General features: G+C 41.5%; 2 long non-coding RNA genes across 2 annotated transcripts in view; one reads left to right on the forward strand and one right to left on the reverse strand.

The window, feature by feature from the left end:
- The window catches only part of LOC109444078 (uncharacterized), a 53,613-nt gene extending 51,430 nt beyond the window's left edge, over positions 1-2,183 (forward strand). Inside the window, exon 6 of the long non-coding RNA XR_012498417.1 lies at positions 1,811-2,183. This is a non-coding gene — a long non-coding RNA (uncharacterized LOC109444078). The remainder of the gene's footprint in view (positions 1-1,810) is intronic.
- The window catches only part of LOC109444079 (uncharacterized), a 108,198-nt gene that overhangs the window by 39,097 nt on the left and 50,949 nt on the right, over positions 1-18,152 (reverse strand). The window lies entirely within an intron of this gene.

An 18,152-nucleotide genomic window follows, 5' to 3' on the forward strand; every position in this document is an offset into this window, starting at 1 on the left:
CTGTTAAATATGTCAGCCAAGAAGGACATGTTCATTTGCTCCCAACAAAATGTCTCAGGCTGCCCATCACACAGAGAACTGCAAAAGATTCTGGAGGCCCAGCGACGTGATAACCCAGCCCACCTGCTCATTTCCCAGATCCTAGCAATCAAGCTCCCAGCTTGCATAGAGTTTACAAGAGAGAGGGTCATCCAACATGGGCAGAGATATCACTGCAATGTCCAGATCAGCTTGGGGCTATACTGACTGGGAAAGGACTAGAGAAGAACCAGGTAGTCCCAAGCCAAAGACAACAGCTGCCCTTGGCTGAGCAAAACCTCCTGGGAGCTTATCTCTTGTCCTACCTCTGAGGACAGACCCACATTTGCCTTGCCTGCCATTCTGCTCTTATTGATGTCTTTCCACCCAGACTTGGCATGATTTACCTGTTGATTTTGTTCATGACTGTGCTGGCCTCCTGTCCAAAGTTCTTATCTGGTCCTAGTTTCTGCCTCTCTGGCCTTGCCCACACTTGAACCCTGTGGGTAAGAGGCAGTGACTCAACAGCAGTGGTCGGTAGCTCCCAGGGTGTGTCAAAGCTAAGGCCCCACATCCTAAAGAGAAAGCCCAAAGTTTCCATGCATTTTTGGAGACCAAACCAATGCCAATAATACAATGGTAAGTAAAACTAGGAGAAAAGATTGCTGAGTTAAAAGCCACCAAGATTTCCAAAACTACAGAAACAGTTATATAAATTATGGTAAATCCATACAGTGGGACACTATGTAGCCATTTAAAATGACGTTAACAAACATTTTTAAATAACATGATGTACAAGAGACAGGGCCAGCTTCATGGGTGTGGGACCCATACAGTCAAACAAGACCCCGTGTTTAGGAGGGCCCTACACTTGGTTTAACATTCCATGGCCACCATCTTGAAATTCTTAATAATTTTTTAACAAGGGGGAGCCATTTTGCATTTAGTCCAGAAATTATGTAGCTGGTCCTGAACAGAGATATCTCCAAGTATTCATTCTCTCCTGTCTTTTAGGAAGAGAACTTCCCAACCCCAACCCACATACATACTCTCCTGACTAAGGTTTCCATGCGAGAATTTCTTTGCAGTATTTCTTGAGAAAATTTTCATGTTTTTTTAAATCCTAAAAGAAAAATTAGTTTTAAAAAATTGGGGTAATACTGCAAATGAAAAAGTATAGTCATTCTCCTGCAAGAATTGTAGCTTAACAATCAACATAGACACATTACATGTTCAATCCACGAATGTCAAGTCATAAACAAGAGCAGAAAACATGAACAGGTTAAGATTGATATTTCTGGAAACCAGAACAGGAGCACATAGGAGAGAAAAATGTCAGATCTAATCAGCCAGTCTTGCTTGTAGCTCTTGTCCTGTTATAAGTGTGTGTTCGTGGCCTTGACTATTATTGATGGCAAGTCATTCTTGCAAATAAAATAAGTATTATTAAGTTTCTTTACATGTATACTTTATACATATCTTGTTAATGATATTCTCAGAAATAACAAGTTTGGGGAGCAAAATAAGTCCTTAAATTGGCAATTCTGACATGTAATTTTATATAATGCTTTAACTTTGCTAGGAGATTTGAATATTACATTATTCGAATACTGCCTAGTAATGTTCACTGGTATTTTCCAATGTTTGGTTATTTACTACAGGCTATATAGTTTGTAAATTCACTAAACTTAATATTTCTTATTTATCAGGCCAACATTGTTAGATATCCATAGTAATGAGTAAAGAGTATGAAGAATGTTGAAAGTCTTTAAAGAATAACTTATGATTTCAGGAATTTCCAAGAACTCCCAGGAATTCCAACTTCTCATTTGTAAACCCTGAAGATTAATATCCGTTGAGTATTTGGAAGCACTGATTCTACATACGATTGTTCCACTAGAGATTACAACTACTAGCCTCCCTTGCAGCTAGATATAGTCATATTCTAAGTTTTGACAAATGAGATATAAAACCAAGTAAAGTATGCCCATTCTGGATTATATTTTTATGAGGAAGCTGCTTGCCCTCCATTCTCTCTCTCCCTCTTCTCCGTGGCTTGGAAATGATGGAAACTGGAGGAGCCATCTGGGACCAAGCTTGGAGACCTTGTGTTAAAGAAGAAAGAAAGAGTTGTTCCTCTAGTCTATTCCCTAAATTACATGGTAGAGCAGAACTTTCTAGCCTGTCTTTAGACTGTAATTTGAGAAATAAAGAAGTTCTATTTTATTTAAGCCTCTGTATTTTGAGATCTTTTTATTACAGCAGTTCAGCCTATACAACATACACAGGAACATGCTTATGCTATAATACTACTTGACAAAGCATCATACACAATTGTGTATCTATCACAGTATACTAAATTATATTGCGTATTACATTGTATACAATTTTGTATATATACAATACAATCTCAATCACTAACAAATGAAGAAAGAAAATGCCCAAGAGAAAATATGTCAAAAGCCTGGCAACAAAGGAGATAGGAGAAGCCAGGTCAGACATTGTTCCAGAAAGAAATAGGTGGCGTGAGCTCTATAGTCATTAAACTAATACTTATGGAGTATTGCTTATGTTCCAGGCAAGGAGCTAAACTAGAGAAGAAGAAAGCCACATTCCTTGTTTGTATGGAGTTTACAGTGAAACCAGAAAGGAAGATGTTTGTAAATAATTGCCAGTATGAATCATAGGAAGAAATTATTCTCTCCTTTTCATGTCTTTTTCCAGACGTTGAAATATTAGTGAGACGTGGGGTTTTGAATGGTCTCAACCTCCTTCAAGGCCTGGTACTTTCCTCCATGCCTAGTAAAAGCTGATGGTTTCACCAGGAGGTGGTCTACCCCTTCAGCAATCCTTGACTGAGCAGAACTCCAAGGGTTTCCATTTCACATGGCTGCCTCTCCTCTTTAGAAACCTCAGTCCAGCTTCCCTGGCCCTGGGTTAAAGAAAACTGGAAAATATCCCAGCCCCATTAAGCTTACTCTGTCCAGGGAGCTCTCCTTATCTGAGAAACACATGGCCGGCTATTGGGTTGCCATCTTGGGAAAACCAAGTGCATCTTTTTGTTTTGGGCTTGGAGGAAAAGCGAAGAAAGCTGAACAAACACATGAATGGAAATTTGGCACTTGTCTTACACAGTAGCTTTAATTTTTGTAGCCTTAAAAAAAGTGAGAAACTCTAGTGTTCTGTGTAGCGGAAGTCATTAAATATCCTGTAATAGCCTTTTAAAGTCAGTGAGAGGCAGTGAGTTTACTGTTGAGTTATATTGGGTGTTTACTGAAGACTTGATCTGCCTATCTGTTCATCTACCTGCCCTTCTCACACGTCCAGCTCTGCCAGCAGGGCAGTTCTCTACACATACCTGTCAGATTCCATTTTTCACCAGAAGCATCATTAAGAAATAGAGGCTGAATATTCTTAGAGGCACTTTAAATAGCTGAAAATAATGAAGGAGAAGTCAGTGCAATTAACTAGGCCCTTGGCAATAGGGTTTGAATAGCGAAGGAACTAATTATATGCCCCTGGCACCCACACATTGTATTTGCCACATCATCAAACCACAATAAAGAATGTTTCAAAGCTGTGCCCCTCACAGGACAGGAGAGGGACAGGAATTACCTTGGTGAATTCCTTTCCTTCTCTTTCTCCATAAAGGTAGCTGAATCTTGCAAAGCAGAGTCTGCAGCTGTTTACCCACTATCCATTCTTCCCTTCTTCCTTACTAACAGAAACAAGACTTTACTCAGATTGACAATGTGCCCAGATAAAAGAACATATCTCGTGGTCTCCTTTGCAATTATAAGTAGCCAATGAAAAGTCAGTTGAGGCTTCTGGGAAGGCTGTCCTTATCCCCTTTCTCCTTCTACCTGGAACATGAATGTGATCAATGGAGTTCCAGCAGCCATATTGTTACCATGAGGCAGTCTTGGGGGTGGAATTCATGCGCTTAAGCTAGAAGAGCAGAAAGATTGAAGGAGGCTGAGGGCCTGATGACCATGAAGTTGCCATCTTGCCAACCTCCAGACTTCATGTCACATGACAGAAAAAACAACCTTTAATTATTTATTACAACTATCAATTCAGATGTCTGTTTCTAGCAGCAAGTCTAACTTTAAAAGATACAATATACATTAAATTTCTACTTCTCCCACAAATCTTTCCAAGAGCCCCAAGAAAAAATTTCAACCATTGACTGAGGCAGTCTCTCATCAACAGACATTTACTTAATGTCCACTGTAGACCCAACTCAGTGATCCACGTGGAGGGATGGAAAAGTGAGTCACTGACCCTGGGAGCACAGCTCCCCACTCCCCCATTAGAATGAGCTATTCTCTTCCCCTGAACTTGGAGTCTCTGTCAGAGCTTCCTTGCAACAGAGGAATTGTGAAAGCTGCTACAAGGCACAGAACCTGCCTTGTTCATTTTGGTCTTTCCCACAGTCCCTGGCACAATGCCTTTCCCATAGATGTTCAGTGTCTATGGCAGGGGTGTATCAAAGTTGAGCCTTCAGTGCAGCTCAGCCTATTCAAGCAACTGCCCACACCTGATACTCACTGTATAGAGAGTTGCCCATTTCTGACTCAGGGTTCACTGATAACACCTGTCTCTTCTCCAGCCATGTGCTTTCGGGGCTCAGACCCCCATTCCATCCTCACCACCCTCTTCAAATATGATGCAAAACTAGATGGGGCTTCCTCTCAGTTCTGACTCTGCCTCTCCACTCTGGCCTTGCTTCGGGCATGGCTTTGTCAGTTCAGCCAGGTCCTAGTACCCTCAGACAATGAGCACACTTCACATCCACCAGCCTGGCCACATGTATTCAGTGTGAAGAAACCATCAAATCTGCCAGGCAGTGGCCCATTCCATCAATTGAACTAGAGATGGATAATCCCTAAAGATCGGGGGTTTCATCAGGGAGGAGCCAGTGGGCCTTCCAAGCTACCTCCCTGGGGGGTCATTTATAGCAATGGAATTGTGAGCTAATCACACCATTTGTCTTTCTCCAGTTTTCTCAAACTCTCCAACATGCCAATCTCCAAGCCAGTCATGACCAAAGCATGATCCTGAGTCTCACTGGCTGGTGATGGGGGCATCAGTCTTGCTGCCCAGGCTGAGGTTATCCTGGAGACTGGTGCAGTTTGAATACCAACTCCACCCCTTTCCACCTCTGGGACTTTGGGCAAATTATTTAACCTAAGTTTCAATTTTCTTACCTATAAAATGAGGATAACATATATCAACCTTACAGAGTTGTTACAAAGACTAAAGGAGTCAATGCATAATAACCCCTTAGACTGTTCCTAGAATATAGTGAGCGCTTAAGAAATGGTAACTGTCATCACCAGTATTATTAAAACCTGGCATCACCTGTTGTCATAACTGCCTCATAACTTGGTGAATATTAAACATATGTAAGGCTCTGACGTTGATAAAAAATCCCAGTTAGATTTTGTTTGGGGGGCAGGGGAGGAATAAGTATTAAAAATAACCTTTTCACTTAATTTTCTCACTGTTTTATTTCTCATGCTTCTCTCTCATGATAGTATTTGTCCTTTAGGTCATAAGGAAACAACCAAATTGCAATCCAAGTTCTTATTCTAACATCCTTGCTCTGAGCATCTTTACCACTCTCCATCCAATTGGATTTTTTTCTTTTATGAAGTTTACAGTAGAGGGTCAAGTTACCTGCCCATTTTCTTCTCCCATCCATGGACATGTCTGAGGTGTGCTGAGACAGGTAGAAACATAAAGACGCACATGGGGATAAATGTGTAAATGTATTTAGACTTTATTTGGGGAAACTGGGCTTTTGCCGCCATCCAAGTTCAACAGAGATGGCTGCGTAGACCAAACAGTGGTTAGTCATTGACACCAACACCCATTTGCAGCCCAAATTAGACACAACAACTTGGGGAAAGAATTTTTTTAAATCCAAACCTTGCAACTCACCCCTCACCCTAGACTATTTTAGGCTTCTGAAGTGAAGGGAAATACACCAAGACGAGGTGGGAGGCCAGAACAGATTCCTCCTCAGGATACAGCAGGTGAAGAACACATGTGCTAAAGTAGAGTGTGTTTTGGGATTGGGACAGAAAAGCTGGGAATGCTTATGAGTCAAGGCCCTTGGTGCTGCTTCCCCTTTATTACCACTATGAAAAGCGGTCAAACTTGAGGACTGGGGCATCCCTGCCAGTGCTACCGATAAGAAAGCAAGAACTTAAGAATCTATGAGTCTGGTCAAGGCTGAGCATGCAAAAGACAGAGAGGGACATCCTAAGTTGAGTGGATGGTCTCAGACCAAAGGGTTCGGGGGACTGTGGTGGATCAGAGAGAGACAGCAGGCCCTGCTGGAGGAGAGAGCCTCCTGCCCACCAGGCGGCGCTGTCTATGCAACCTTGACAAATGGTTACTGTGAGGAAATGTGGGTCTAGTGTGGTCAGATCTTCAGATGTTTTAAGATATACTATAAAAGCTCCTAATTTTCAAATGTTGACAACTGACTGAACACATTGTACAAAGCTATGTACAGGTTTAGAGCAAACAAATCTGTCTGCTGGATCGTTTTCAAGGCAGCCACTTCTGAATTCTGGGTGGTGGCTGACTTTTATGTTACTGCTGAAGTTCAGGGTTTCAGGAGATGGGCTGAGAGCCTACATGTATCCAAATTCCCTCTTCTGCCCAGATCTTCCTACCGCTAAATTAATCTAGCCTAAGAACTCTTCTGCAGCACGGAGAAGTGTGAAGCTCAAAAATCAAGGTACAAATCTAGACAAAAACCTTCCAGGTAGAAGCCTCAAAGATTGAGCTTTATTTTTATTTTTTGATGTATTTTGTCATGTCCCAGAATGGTTAGCCATGTTAAAAATCACAAGTGGAATAACAGTCACTGGTCCTTTACAGCTTCCAGGACAGGACAGGCTTGGGAAGCAAAGGAGATATAGAGGGTGGTAAGTGACTCACCCAAGACCACCCTGGAGGCTGAGGGGGCCTTAGGCCGGGGCCAAATTTATGTCTGTCCTCTTCCTACTCTTAGTTTGAGGCCTGTATTCCCAAGCAACCTCTGGAATTTGGAATGTCCAGGCAACAGCTCTGTTGGACTCCTTGGGGAGCAAGGGTTGGAGGGAAAAGCATGGTGTGTGGGTGGGAAGAATGAGGTCAGAGGCTGCCCCATTGGCAGGGCTGAGTGGAAACCCCTGTCTCCAGCTGTGTATCATGGTGGCACCTCTAAGTGTTTCACATTGACTAAACCAGGACTGTCCATGGGACGCAAAATGTAGAAAAGGCCAACATGTCTTGGGGTGAGGACCAGCGTCAGAACACACACACTGCTCAAAAATCTTGAATTCTAGGCATATGCTGTAGCAATCCAGTCAGCCAGGACTTCTAAAGGTTGGCGTCCCTCTCCTCTTCCCTGCACAGTATGCCTTCACCATCACAGCATACTGGGGAAAGGGAAGAAGAGGAAGGCAGAAAACAAAACAAAACAAAACCCAAAGCAAGGTAGAGCTCCCAAGTCTGTGATTAAAACCTAAAGGGCTGCCTGCTAATCACCACGGCGGAGCCGTTCTCTCCCGCACAATACCTAGCTTTTCCAAAGTACATCTCTCACCCACAAACCCACTCGAACCTTTCACTTTGTTCCCTAGAGCTCAGACACTGGGGCTGCTTGGAAAGATCTGGGAGCCTGCAGAGCATTGTGGGTACTGACATGCAAATGAGGAGTGCAACCAAGCATGTCCCACATTGCTTCAGAGGACCTGAATTTTTTATGGCTTGTATGTGCTTTTTGATGTTTTCATTGTCTCCCAGCATAACTGATATGCATTCCGATTCTGACAACTAGAAGTTGGTGGGGTTTTTTTGGTTTTTGTTTTTCTTTTCCTGGAGCTGGTTTTCTCTACCTTAAAAAAAAAACCCACAAAACAAACAAGCAAACAAAAAACCAAGGAGGATAAAAAACAAAACAAGAAAATCCACCGTAACAAACCGAGGTTACTTTACGAAGTGAAATATTTTAAGCAATTCAACCACAGATGCAACCAGGAAAGGAAAACATGTTGATTCTCTTAAATTCCTTGGAGGTAAACAACTCCAGCTTGCCTACCTCACTTAAAGGGGCAACTTCTAAAAGGAGGAGAGAGGGAGACAGTGATTTTTTTTTTTTTTAATTTGATGGTAGTCAGTTGGAAGAGCCTGTTTCTATTATGAAACACTCTCCCCATCTGTTTGCACTTGCTCTTAGTTAGTTTGGGAAAGTTCATTTGGGAAAAAGTGAGAGCCTCATTGGACCCCTGCCCTGCACACACACACACACACACACACACACACACACACACACACACTTGCAGGACTAAGTGAATTTTTAAGGGAACCATTTGCATTTTACAGACATTCGTCTTTAAAGGATCCAGAACACCATCACCCACGCCAAATACCTCAGGTTCAGTGGTTTTTCTGGTTTGGCTGAGGGAAGGAATTGCTGGAAAATCACAAGAAAGTCATTTCTGAGAGAATCCAGCCAACGTCTGCCCCCCATCCCCCTAACTTGGGTGACTAAGATCATTCAGGTAATGGCCTGGGCCAGGGAGGGCCTGCATAGACCTTCCAAGCATTCCAATTTCATTCCAACCATAACCAGTCAAAGAGAAAACAGGGCAAATCTTGTCAATGTAAACACAATGGCAACATCGGTAAAAATCAGAACCTTACATTTTGCTCACCATTCGCCTCACCCAAGGTCTTGCAACTCAACCTTCCAGCCTCCATATCCCTCCTTTATCCAAATTCAATCTCATTCTTTCCTTTTTCAGCACCATTCCTATGCTTCTATCAGCCTTGGACAACTTGTCAACCAACAAAGGACAACCTCCCACCTCCCCAGTGCCCTCACTCCCCACCCACCATATCTTGTACACTTGAACCCAGTTGTTCTTTCACATCCTTCTTTGGAACTTTTTCCGCCCACAATATACACCTTCACTGAAATTCCTCCATAGCCTGGGGGTGGCTCCAGGTTTTCCCTGCTCCTCAGAACTGTTCCTCTGACAGCATCTATCTGCTTCCCCAGCTCCTAGCAGCTTGCCTTGCACAGTGTTGCCAAGTATTTCTGAAGGAAAGAATGCAGCACTTCATTGTTTGTGAAACACTTTCAGACACTTTGCATCTAATACCCAGTAAGGGCTCTGAAAGGGCACATGACTTGCCCAATGTCCCTAGTTGTCAAGTGTCCAGAATCCAGTAATCTCCCAGTGACATGCTGCTTCTCTAGGAGAGATACCTCTCAGCCTTCTTCCATTTTCATACCATGTCTACACACAATATTTCTGGGACCTCCACAATGACCCTTTCAGATAGGTATTAATAATAACCCTGTTTTACAAATGCAGGATCAAGTAGCATATTGCTGCAGGTCTGTTCTTTTTTTTTTCCAGAATCTTCTTTGGAAGAACACAACTGCAATGAGTAAGAAGGTTTGATCTCCCACAGCATAAGCCCATGGGGGTGGAAGGGAGATCAGTTAAGAACTTGAAGAAGCCATGTTAACCTTTTCAATGAAAAAAGCCTTTAGGGACTTAATTCACCAAACCACCCTCAAGACCACAAGAATTTATGATCCTTCTAAATATACCCAAATGAGTCTCCGGAAGTATCTAAGGTAGTCAGAATCCAACTCTGTAAAGCATCAAAATACATTTAAAATAGCAGTAAATGTTTCCACCTTTCTATTTTTTTTTTTTATGACTGAATGTACCCCAAATAGAAATGTTGGCAGCCACCCCTTTAAAAAGGCTTTTTATATTTAACTTATCAGGGTATAAATAGAAACACAGTAGGCTCACATACCAGATCTTGGTTTATTTGCTTTCAACTTCAGAGCCAGACAGCTCTGATTTTGTACTGACAATAAAAAATAAAGAGAGACACAAGTGTTCTCCCCTCACCTGCAGGTCCCAGAGCTTGTGTCCTTCAGCGTGTCCACTGGAGCACGTGGGGGAAGGAGAGAGACGTCAAATGGGCCCAGCTTTTCAAATAATGAAAAGGAAGAGAATTTCTTCAGAAAGGCTTTGTGGTGGTGGCTACAGTAAGGCTCCAGGAAAACTCAACTGGCACAAATTAGGGTGGACACAAAAAGAAACAATATTCCTAACTCCACATAAAAGCTGTCCAAACTTCCCCACCCATCCTCTCCCCGGCACCCTCACATTGCTTAGATTTCAGGCTCTTGAAGAAAATGTATTTCTTTTGACATTTAATAATGTCTGTTGACATGCAACATCCCAGCTAGGGCTTTTCTTTTTTTTTATTAAATGATGTAAGTTCTGTAACTGATACCAGTTGTCATCAAACATCATAAAGCCAATCAGGCCTCAAGTCATCAATATTTATTGTTCCTGGTGGGGGAGAGGCTGTTTTCAGTTTGGGGCAGATGGGTTTCATTTTTAAGTGGAATAGTTAAAGCAGACGCACCTAGTATAAAATATCAGACCAGCAAGGATCTGCCGACATGGAGCAATTGAGATGTTCACACAGCTGAAAGGAAAAGGATGGCGGAAGAGAAGGCGATTGAAGGAGGAGAGAGAAAGAGGAGAGAGGGGCGGAAGTGATGGAAATGGGGAAAGGGAAAGAGAGAGACAGAAAAAGACAAGAAAGAGTGGGCATGCTGACAATGTGTAGCATTTACACGAACAAAAACGTCTTTCCTATTGAAGAATATCTAAAAGACTTGGGGAAGTGAAGAGAGACGCTGCCTTCTAGAAAGGCAGGCTGAGAACTACAATAAAGAGTAAGAGCAAATGAAAATGAAGTAGAAGAGAACGAGAGAAAGTAAAAGAGAGAATGTGAAAGACAAGGCAAAAGGAAATAAGATAAAACATGAGACAAAGTGAAAGACAAAAACTGAGAATGGGAAAGAAAAAGAAAAATCAGAGGGTAAAATAAAAAGTGAAAGAGAAAATGAAAAGGGGATGGAGAGATCTGTACAGAGAAAAGTGAAAGAGAGAGCGAGTAAAGAAGTGGGGTTAGGAGATTCAAGTGGGTCTGACACCCGGGTACCAGCCTTGGCAGCAGGGCTTGGCAGGGACCAGGGGATGGGTCAGCGTTGTGGGGGGAGGGGGGGTTGGCTTTGGGCAGACCAGTCTCAACCAGGGCCAGCAGGAGTGGGAGGGACTTGTCATTGGCACCTTCCCCTGTTTGCCTGTACCCAATTCCCCCGTAGAAGCTCTTATCTTACTTGGCAGGCTTCTAAGACTCTAGAATCTTTTTCTCCTACTGTAACTTCAGGAAAGGCTCTGAATTTCTTATTCACACTGAGGCATAAACGACTGACAAAGCTTAATGGGATACTTCTGGCGAGGCTCACGTTTTCCTTTTTAGTTCTAATGGCAAATTCTGAGACTACTGTCGCCAAGGTAGGGAAAATGTTAGGGGATGTGAAGCTGGTGGCCAGAATCTCATCCCATCGCTATGAGTAAGTCTATTCTGTCTCCTGAATGTTCTGTAGAGCACACACTTGGCCAACCGAAAGTTCTATTTTTCGAGTAACAGATGGGAGAAGCGTGAGTAAGCCTTAGGCCTAGCTGGCCCAGGACAAACCTTGGGACTGAGGCTTCTGCTTAGGACCCCAGTCCTGGGCTGCTAAACAGAGGGACCAGAAAATGAAACATCCAGGAGACAAAGAATGAGGAGCCTTGTCCTTCATCCTTGGGGTCCAATGCACTTTAGCAGAGACCGGTGACTAGAGCGAACAGGGGTCAGGAATGGACTCACTGCTCTGCAGTGTTTTTGAATGCCCCAATTCTGCCCACGCTGGCTTTTGTGCTGACGTCAAAGTCAGAGGGAAGAAAGGAAGAAGGAATGAAAAACCTTAACAGAGAGTTTCCAAAAAAGCTCCTGGTGAAAAATAAATAGGTCAAACCTCAAAGCAGCCCAACACATGCTCCCTAATGACCCAGCCCACCACTTGCAGTTTGAAATTACAGTCCTTCGTGTTTACGTAACCTATTCTGTGAGGTAGGCTGGGGTAGGAGCCCCTCGCATGGTGTGGATGAGGACTCTGGGGCTCGGAGGGCCTCTAGACAGGGTTCCAGAGTATGTCAGTATCAACAGAGGAAGCTGACCTAAGGATCTCAGGCGTATCTTCCATTTTCTTTCCCTCCTTGGAAGAATGAGAGGTGGTGCCGGGCAGGGAGTAGGTGTTAGTTCCAACGCCCAAAGACTGGCCGCTTTTTCTCACCCCCTATCTTGTGCATTCCTAAATGGAAAGACACTACACATGGAGAGTGAAGTACCCTCCACTGAATTGTCCCATTCGGTCTGGACAAGTGCCAGGACCTGACTGCCGCCTTGGTCTCCTGCGTTGGCCTGCATCCAGGCAGCCCTTGGAGATAACCTGGCAGCTCAATGGCAGCTCCACCTTGAGTCACGTGAAGTGGCTCCCTGCCATTCCGCCTGAGCACCCAGCCAGCAGCCCCAGAGCTCACTGAGGATGTTGAATCCTTGTATTTTTAAAGAATGGTGCTCGCTTGGTGCTGCAGACAGCTGGCGCAAGAGCTGATTGGAACATTCCTCTTTCCCCACATCTTCACTTACATTTTGTCTTTCTGACTTTTCACATTTTTGCCAATCAGTATTTCATTGCTATTGTCATTTGCATCTTTCTAATGACTAATGAGCTTAAATAGTTTTCCATAAACTTATTGGCCATTTAGCTTCCCCTTCTAGGAACTGTTCATAGTTCCCCGTTGGATTTCCTGCCTTTCTTTTGTTAATTTGCCATATCTCATATTCTAGAGTCTATTTCTTTGTTAGTTTTAGACAATGTTAATGATCTCTTCTCAATCTGCCGCTCTTTAGTTAACGATGGCTCTAGTAGCCATATTTGAACAGATATTTTAAATTTTGATGTAGTCAAGTTTACTGAGTTTTGCCATGTAGTTTATGTTTTCGGTGTCTTATTAAAGAAATCCTGCCACCCTAAGGTCAAAAAGATATTTTTTACACATTCTTCTATTGAATATGTAGCATTTTTCTTTCCCATTTAGGTCTTTTTTTGAGTTTCCATTTGAATGTGGTTTGAATTACAGCCACAACTTTATTCACCTTTATCCAGGGAGCCATTTACCCCAACAGAATCCACCAAATAATTCATTTTTTTTCCTCCACTGAATCCTGGTGCTTCTTTATCACAGACCGTGGATCTCTTTCTGAATTCTTGTTTATTCCATTTGTCTATTTGTCTGTTGCTGTACTAGTCCCCCACTGTCTTTATTCTCAGGTCTTCGTAGAATGTCTCGATATCTAATAGGACAAAGTTTACTTTCTTTGTTATTTTTTATGTCTCAAAATTATTTTAGCTGTTTGTGTACCTTTATTTTTCTGAATTTTAGAACATGCATGTGTCGAAAACGGGAAATTTTATTGGAAATGATTGACTATGAGGTGTGACAATTAAGTTCGCAAACTTGCCACTGTGCACTTCCATTGGCAGCACTGCACAAAGAGCTCGGGAAGGTCTCGTGACCTTGGTATATCAGTGTCTCACAGCTGTGTTTGTGTCGACATGTGGCAGTGCTTGCTGAGTGGCTTTTATTATTGTTACATGTTTTTGTGTGCCGTCGCGAGAATGTCTGAGCTTGAATTACAGCAACGAATAAACGTTAAATTTCTTGTCCAACTTGGCAAGAGTGGAAATGAAATCAGGGACATGTTAGTCCAAGTTTATGGGGATAATGCCATGAAGAAAACAGCAGTGTACAAATGGATTAAACATTTTTCTGAAGGGAGAGAACGCATCACTGATGAACAGAGTTCAGGGCAGCCAGTAATGAGCAGAACTGACAAAAACATTGCAAATATTCATCAAATTGTATGTCAAAATTGTCCGCTGACTGTGAGAAGCATAGCAGTCCAAGTAAATATCGATAGAGAAACAGTTAGGAAAATCTTAACTGAAAATCTTGGCATGAGAAAGGTGTGTGTAAAAATGGTCCCAAAGGAGCTCACTGATGAACAAAAGCAAAGGAAAGTACAAGTTTGCCAAGACCTTTCGAAGAAGCAATATGATGGTTTGGGCCATATTATCACTGGTGATGAAACACGGGTGTACCAATACAACCCTGAAACAAAGCGTCAAAGTGCACAATGGAAGTCAGCCAATTCTCTACAACCAAGAAAGTTCCATCAGTCCAAATCAAGAGTCAAAACAATGTTGCTAGCTTTTTTTGACATCAGAGAGATTATTCATTATGAATTTGTACCACCTGGACAAAAGTTAACCAAGTTTACTATTTGGAAGTGCTAAAAAGGCTGCATGAAAAAGTTAGACAAAAACAACCTGAACATGTTGCCACCAAATCACGGCTCTTGCATCACGACAATGCACCAGCTCATATGGCACTATGAGGGAGATTTTAGCCAGTAAACAAATAACTGTATTGGAACACCCTCTCTACTCACCTGATCTGGCCCCCAATGACTTCTTTCTTTCCCTGAAGATAAAGGAAATACACTTAAAGGAAGATATTTTGATGACATTCAGGATATCAAGGGTAACAAGACAACAGCTCTGATGGCCATTCCAGAAGAAGAGTTCCAAAATTGCTTTCAAGGGTGGACTAGGCGATGGCGTCGGTGCATAGCTTCCCAAGGGGAATAGTTCAAACGTGACCGTAGTGATATTCAGCAATGAGGTATGGAGCACTTGTTCTAGGATGAGTTCGCACACATAATGGTCAGATCTTGTATGCACATAGTACATAAACAGGTAAGCGATACATCTCTGGTATTAAAATTTCATGGAGGAATGTAATTAGGAAAGAAAGTTTCAAAAGTCTCCTGGGAGGAGGAAATAATTTTGAAAACATTGTGAAGCAGCATTCTGTCTATAGTGTGTTTTTTCCTTTGGCTGTCTTTAAGATTTTTATCTTTGTCATTGATTTTCAGCAATTTGAATGTGATGTGCAGTGTGTTTTTCATTGTGACTGTTCTGGTTGCCAATCATTGTGCTCTTGGATCCCTTGGTTTATAGATTTTATAAAACTGTGATTCTTTTTGGCTATGACATTTTCAGATAGTCTTAATGTCTTCCTTACTCCCAGACGTCTCTTTTACTGGAACTTAAATTTTATATATACTAGACTACTTGCTAATGTCCAAAATATCAGAACCACTTGATATTAGACCACTTAATTTTATCCCACAGAAGTTCTGTTCATTTTTATCAGTCTTTTTTCCTGTGCTTCATTTTTGGATAGTTTCTATTGCTATGTCTTTAAGTTCACTGATCTTTTTTTCCCCCTGTTTTTAATCTACTGTTAATTCCATAATTTTTCATTATAGATGTATTTTTCTTCTCTAGAAATTCCATTGGGTAATGTTTATATCTTCCATCTCTCTCATCATTATATTTCTAGTTTCCTTTAAATCTTCAAGAATATTTGTAACAGCTGCTTTAAAGCTCCTGTTTGTAAATTCCATCATCTCTGTCATTTTTATGTTTGTTTCTTTTGATTGGTTTTTCTTCTTTCTTAGCTATGGGTCATATTTTCTTCTTTCTTGCCATTTTGAGTAATACTTTTTGGATGCTGGACATGGTAAATTTTACATTTTTGTATTCTGGATTTTGTTGTGTTTTTCCCAGTGTGTTGGATATGGCTCACAGGCAGTTTAGTAAAGTGCGGATAAGCTTGGTCTTTTGAGGGTTGTTTTAAAGATTTTATAAGAATGATTTAAAGTAACATTTACCGTGGGCTACTTTAGTGTTATTACTCAGGTATGGCTCCTTTACTGACTTTACTGAACATCCCAGATGTCCAAGAAAGACTCTCCTTTAATTGGTCAGAACTCAAGTGTCTCCCAGCCGTGTGTAAACTCTGTAAATTGTTTACTTTGCAGGTTTCCAATATTCCTTTCCTGGCCACAAGGAGTTCTATTCTGCATGTGCACATGTTAGTAGGCAGTAGAAACTCGTGAAGCTCTTTCTCTATCTAACCTCCTTCCTTTCTGGTTCTCTGCCCATAAGTTCCCATCTCCCCAGTCACATCAAGCCCTGACCTCGTTCTTCACAACTCAGTGAGGCAGCCATAAACGGCTTGAGATCCACCTCTTTGTGCTGCATTCCAGATTGTTCCTCCACGCAGAAGGTCAGGGATTGTAAGGTTTACCTCACTTATTTGCCTTTTTTTCCCTCAGAGATTGCAGTCCTGTGCTCCTTATTATTCAATGCCTAAAGCATCTGTTTCATATATTTTATCCTGTTTTCTAGTTGTTTATGGTGGGATGGCAAGTCCTGTCCCAGTGACTTCAACATGGCCATAAGTAGAAGTCAGAGATGACTTTTTTTCCCATTAAGTTATATAAATTACTTTTGTGTCTGGCAATCTTGCCAAATGCTTATGAGTCTTATGAGTTTTTCTATTGATTCTGTTGGATTCCACAGCAATGATCATTATCACTTGTAAGTAAGGACAGTGTTTCCTTGTCTTTTTTAATTTCTGTGTTTTGCTTCTTTTTCTTATATTGTAGTATTGGACAGGATACCCTATGTTATACTGTTTGAAAGGATAGCATATATCTTTGTCTTCTTATTGGCAATCTTAACGGAATATATCTGACTTTTTTTCATTGACTTTAGCTTTTGCTCACATTTTTGGTATTGAGTATTTATCAATTTAAGGAAAGCTTTTTAGTAGCACCTTTTTTCTGAGTTAATCATAATTAGCTATTGAACTTTATTGAAATTATCTTCTGGGTATATTGAGATAACCGTGTAATTTTTCCTTTTTAGCTAATATGGTGAATTACATTATTAGATTTTCTGAGGTTAAGCTATATTTATTTTATTTGCATTCTTGAATTTGGTTGGCTAATAGTTTTCTAGATGTTGTGCTTTTTACTGTTCTTATCTAGTTGTTCAATCGAGGCATTGTCTTCCCATAAGATATATTTAAGACAGTGTTCTCCTTGAATCTGCTTACTGCTAACAATGACTGTTCAATGACAAGTTTTGATACCTACTATGATGAAAGCGTGCTAAGAGCTATGGGGGATGACGTAAGCTCTCAGAGAGGTACACTACGGATGCAAATAGAGGCACCGAGTTCCAGGGCCTTACGTTTATGTCCCAGGTCTACCTCCGAAAAGCTGTGCAATCCTACAAAATCTATTTAACCTCTGGGCCTCAATTTTCTTATCTAGATGATGTGAATAAGACTGACGCCCACTTCGAAGGGTTGTTGTAACAATTAAATATGGTGATGAATACAAAGCACATAGCCAAGGATAAGAGGAGTTACAGAATGGTGATAGGAGCCATGATTTACTGACACTAACCAGTGCCAGGCTCTGCACTAAGGGATTTTCATTTAGTTCTGAATTTAGCTCTCCCAGGAGCCCAGAGAGCAGGCATGCATTTTAATAACGAGAAAACTACAGTTGGCCCTTGAACAACACAGAGGTAGGGGAGCTGACCCCCTGCACAGTCAAAAATCCACAAATAATTTTGGACTCCCCCGAAACCTAAATACTAATAGCCTACTGTTGATGGGTAACATAAACAGTCGATTATAAGATATCTTGTATGTTATATGCATCATATACTGTATCCTTACACTAAAGTAAGCTAGAGAAAATAAAATGTTAAGAAAATCGTAAGAGAAAATAATACATTTACAGCACTGTACATATTTATTGAAAAAAATCCACATGTAAGTGGACCCCCACAGTTCAAACCTGTGTTGTTCAAGGGTCACCTATACATTGGAGCTCTTACCATGGAAGAGGCTCTCACCCTCTCCTTTGATAGATTTGGGAGCTGCTATCCAGAGAGAGGTGATGACTTGCTCAAGCTCTTTCTAATTATAGAATCAGCACTGCCCCAGACTCAGCCCACTGTTTTTTGGCTTTGCCTCTCTTCTTCCATTTTATCAGTGGGTTAAAAAAATTTTTTAAGGTGGTCTTCACCACTTCCTTAGCATTAGGAGCATTTTATGGGTTCTGGGACGGAGGCATAGTATTGGTCTCAAATGGTGTGTGTGTGTGTGTGTGTGTGTGTGTGTTGCCCCTTCCCAGAACAAATCATTTCATACCTTGAAGCATTGTTCTGGTTTTTTATTTTGTTATTAAAAACTATCCCCATTTCA

Source organism: Rhinolophus sinicus, linkage group LG07 (assembly GCF_036562045.2).
Source record: "Rhinolophus sinicus isolate RSC01 linkage group LG07, ASM3656204v1, whole genome shotgun sequence".
Lineage (NCBI taxonomy): Eukaryota > Metazoa > Chordata > Mammalia > Chiroptera > Rhinolophidae > Rhinolophus > Rhinolophus sinicus.